At 38.9% G+C, this 5,000-nt stretch overlaps 1 long non-coding RNA gene across 1 annotated transcript in view; it reads right to left on the bottom strand.

The window, feature by feature from the left end:
- Window positions 1-2,264: 2,264 nt before the first annotated feature.
- LOC143277959 (uncharacterized) overlaps window positions 2,265-5,000 on the bottom strand; it is a 6,800-nt gene continuing 4,064 nt past the window's right edge. Inside the window, exons 4-5 of the long non-coding RNA XR_013053817.1 lie at window positions 4,638-4,691; window positions 2,265-3,375 (exon numbers count right to left, since the gene is read on the bottom strand). This is a non-coding gene — a long non-coding RNA (uncharacterized LOC143277959). The remainder of the gene's footprint in view (window positions 3,376-4,637; window positions 4,692-5,000) is intronic.

Genomic DNA, 5,000 nt, shown 5'->3' with positions numbered 1-5,000 from the left:
AGATAGAGTGGGTGAGAGAGAGAGAGAGAGTGGGTGAGAGAGAGATAGAAAATAAGAAAGAGAGTAAAAAGGAGAGAACGAGAGACAGAGACAGACACAAAGACAGAGACAGAGAAGACAGAGAGAGAGAGAGAGAGAGAGAGAGAGAGAGAGAGAGAGAGAGAGAGAGAGAGAGCACTCAGAAATTAAAACATTTTTTATTCAATGATTCAGACTTTTTTTTAGGCATGGTCTACTCTTCCAATCTGTCCTAGCTAATCTACATCACTTACAATAGCACTGGCTAATCTACATCAGTTACAACAGCACTGGCTAATCTACATCAGTTACAACAGCACTGGCTAATCTACATCAGTTACAACAGCACTGGCTAATCTACATCAGTTACAACAGCACTGGCTAATCTACATCAGTTACAACAGCACTGGCTAATCTACATCGGTTACAACAGCACTGGCTAATCTACATCAGTTACAACAGCACACATTTAATGGAAAGGGATAAGAAACAAAAATCGCCCATAAGTACCAGAGAGAGAGAGAGAGATGGGTGGGAAGACAGACAGACAGACAGACAGAGACAGAGAGACAGAGAGAGACAGTGACAGAGAGAGAGAGACAGACAGAAAGGAGTCAGACAGAGACAGAGACAGAGAGAGAATTCCAGGCAAACAGAGTGACGCAGAGATTAACTGAAGCAGCGCTTAACACAGTTGTGCTCTCGTTTGTCACCGATGCTTTATGAAGTCTGTCTTTTGGCATAACTCTGCTGCTGTCGACATCGCAGAATGAATGGCAAGAGAGAGGGGGTAGAGAGAGGAGGGTAGAGAGAGAGAGGGGGGGATAGGGAGAGAGAGAGAGAGGGAGGATAGGGAGAGAGGGGGGATAGAGAGAGAGAAAGAGGGGGTGTTAAAGAGAGAGAGGGGAGGGGTGCAGAGAGAGAGAGAGGGGGAGGATAAGGAGAGAGAGGGGTAGAGAGAGATGAGGGTAGAGAGAGAGAGGGGGGGAGATATAGTCAGAAAGAGAGAGAGAGAGAGAGGGAGGGAGAGACAGAGAGAGAGGGGAGATAAATAGATAGAGAGAGAGAGAGGAAGGGGAGAGAGAGAGATAGGGGGAGATAGACAGAAAGAGAGAGAGAGAGAGAGAGAGAGAGAGAGAGAGAACACTGAACACTGAACACTGAATGGTTTAATGAATAGGCCACTGGCCCATGTCATTGAGGGTGGTTACAAATTCATAGTCACATCAGATGAATGATTCCCTGCAAGGTCACGCAAGTTATGATCAGAAACCATATTACATAATTTTGAGAGAGAGAGAGAGAGAGAGAGAGAGAGAGAGAGAGAAGTTTCTGACAAGAAATCAAACTATTGATATTATCCCTTTTTTGGCGTCAATTCCTGCTTTTATGAATAAGTATAATCATCTCAGATAAAACAGACTTTTTCATACCTCCACCAGGTACTACAGTATAGTCCCCTTCATCTTTATAAGAAAAACGAAAAAAAAGCAACAAAAAAACCAAACCAAACCAAAACAAAACAAAATAAACAAGAGAGGCAAGGCCTTCAAGACTCACTTGTGATTCACTTGAACAAGAGGCAAAGCCTTCATGGCTCATGTGTGAATCCTGTCCAAATGACAACTTTTTGGTTCAATGCATAGAAAGGAAAATTGCAAGTATATTATATACCTGGTAATCACTCCATGTCCTTATGAAATATGTGTATGTTGGTGAAAGCCCGGTTCCCAATACTCTGTGATTGACAATGGAGAGAGAGAGAGAGAGAGAGAGAGAGAGAGACAGTGTGCGTTTACACTGTTAACCGTGACAGTCCGAGTTTGAAATCCATGTCTCATCCGTCTTCTCATACTTTATTTAAAATCATGCAACGATACACCAATCTAATGTGCAGGAAGCATACTGCACACAGAAAATGAACCCATGGCAACATAAGTGTTTGTCCTCTGGCAAAAGTTGTGCAGACGAAATCTACCCCGATGGGTACACAAACATATGCATGCACTCAAAGCCTGATGTATTGGGTTATGCTGCTGATCAAGCATCTGTGTGGTAGACGTGGTTTAGCACATATATGAGTTTGTTCTAATGCCACCATCTTGAGAAACTGACATTTTGAATGTACTGATGGAAATGGTTTCTGAAATGACTGACTGGTGTGTGGAAGAAGATGAGCTCAGGTGGTTGGAGGGAGTGGTCATCAACCTGGAGGTTGCTTGTTGTTCAATGAGGGAAGCACTGGGCCAGCTTTTTAGCTGAAATGCTTTAACTGTAGTGATGTTCTTGTTTTCATTTATTTATCTTAATATCATTATCTTTTTTTTTTTTTGGTAGGTGTGACTTTGGTTAGATATTAAAATAAGATATCTTCATTTATCTTATTTTAATATCATTATTATTATTGATTTTTGTTGTTTATTTTTGGTAAGCATGACTTCGGTTAGATGTAAGTAATGGCTGCTTGTGTTGCAGCAAGTTGTGGACTTTATTCAGAGTGGTAAATGTGTTGGGACACTGAATATCAATCACCACAGTGATGGTTTTCATTTTGGCTACTTCTCATTCATAAAAATGCTGAATTAAATATGTAATATAGTTTCTGCCATGAACTTAGTTTTGGGATTTAAAATCTTGAACATGAGTTAGCCATTAAAAAAAAAAAAAAACAATTTGTGTGTGACTGTGTGTCATATAATATTGATCTTGATCTTGTATATAAAAAAAAAGGGGGGGTGTGGGGGGAGGGATTTTGTGTGTGTGTGTGTGTGTGTGTGTGTGTGTGTGTGTGTGTGTGTGCATGAATAGTCGTATGCATGCACATATAACTACATGCATCAAATTGGCCTTTCCATTAATCTATCGATAGAGTAAACCAATCAAACCTGAACATTGACATAATTATACATAATACGCAAATTGTACATAACAGGCATAGAAAACAAAAAAAAAAATGCCAGCAGGCAACTCGTATATCCTAGGTCCAAATTTGAATACAGCTTTGCAAGAATGCACAATTATGAAGTCCAGAAAAATAAATAATCATGGCTATCTTGAAAAAAATGGATGGGAATGAATAGCATGGCTGAAGTAATAAATGACAGAAAAGGAAAAGTGACATATAAAATGATAAATTTTCAGGAGAGGGTTTCCAGAGGGTGGGCATAGTATTTTAATGGAAAGAGTCCCTGACATCCCCACAGGAGCACACAAACAGCACCTTCAACAAACCAAACATCAACTGATCAAGCAACAGAGGCTTATGATGTTGTATTGTATTGTGTTTATTTAGATCAAAAGCATACAGGTTTTCTCACAGAAGATTCTGTTGTTCCTGTCCTAGCTGATGTCCATTTCCTGAAACAGAAGGACGACGAATTGTCAGTCATAAGAGATAAATATGCAAAAACATGTGTTTGCAACTGAATTTTGTCGGGCTTCTACCATACAACCTTTTCAGCAAGGGAAACCCAAAAATGCATGCATCATGCCAGCTGGTATAGTTTGTGGAACAAATACCCACAACCTGTCCAGCATGGGAGGCCCTACCAGGCATGTGACACATCAAATGACATAGCTCGACAGGTCACTGAAGCACTCAAGCTACCCCACCACGACAAGGTATCAGTTCCATGGGGTAGTAACATATCAAGTTTATTCATGTATTCATTTGTCAGAATGTCATATACAAACCAATGTGAAGCTCACTTTGTAAAACACAATATATTAGCACTAATGTTTACTGAATAGTTTGCAATTTAAAGAAAAAAATTAAAACAATGGATTATGTTTAAGCATTTAAATCTGGTCTTCTTCTTATGCTACAATTTTTATTGACATTTCACTGTCTGCTGATTAACCATAATTCCATGCCTACAACACCAGTACAAGGCAGTATACCCTCCACACCACAAACCCTCTTCAAATTAGAATGGACCATCTCACGAGAAAGAGCTATAGATCTACATCATATATGTGAAGCAAGTTTTTTCAACAATCCCAAATTTCCTGATCAAGGCATCTATTTCAGAAAAAGTGCATGCCAACACAGCAACGCACTGTTTTGTGCAAACAACATGCACAAGTGTCCAAAGCTTCTGCTGTGGCTGCATGTGATCAAATGTCAATTAATATGCGAGTGTAAACTTCTACTTGTTATGTATCTGATCTATCAACCCGTTTGATGGCAGATACTTGAAGCTGAACTGGACACTTAAACTTTGTAATGATAAAATTTTATGGTGCCAAGTGTATTTTACATGTATATGTGTATACATGCATGTGTATTTTATATGTATATCTATCAATCAATGTATCTATCTATCTATATATAAGTTCTACATACATGTTACAACTTGTATATTTAAATAAAGATATAGAATATACACAAAATGTATACATACATTTTAACATACATGTGCACCTACCCACAACACAGTTTTGTCAGCCAGTTTGGCAACCTTCTCTGATCTATAGCCGTAACAGTTAAGATTGATAATATTAATGATGATAATGATCATACTATTCATAGCCATGTTTCAACTAAACACTAAATATAAGAAACCTTGGTCATTTGTTACGTACTGTGCTAGCCATCTAAAGAGAAAAGATGATCTTACCTTTCAGTGTTCACAGTGAAAGGGCAAGTCTGTCATGGATCCTGTCATATAATCCTGTCAATCACAAACACTTTTGTTTATATAACACATTAGATCAATGCTACATACACACAACAAAATGTGACTAACACACATACCCACACACACAAAATGGATACATACATTTTAACATACATGTGCACCTAACACTAACAGCTACCCACAACACAGTTTTGTCAGCCTGTTTGGCAACCTTCTCTGATCTATAGCCGTAACAGTTAATAATAATGTTAATGATGGTCAAGTTCACTGATGATGCAGGTGAGGGGAACATACTGACACCTTTCCAGATGGAGATGACATAGGATTGGTGCCACACAGCAG

This window comes from Babylonia areolata, chromosome 35, assembly GCF_041734735.1.
Source record: "Babylonia areolata isolate BAREFJ2019XMU chromosome 35, ASM4173473v1, whole genome shotgun sequence".
Lineage (NCBI taxonomy): Eukaryota > Metazoa > Mollusca > Gastropoda > Neogastropoda > Buccinidae > Babylonia > Babylonia areolata.
The sequence above is the reverse complement of the archived record's forward strand: the minus strand, read 5'-3'. Positions and strand labels throughout refer to the sequence as shown.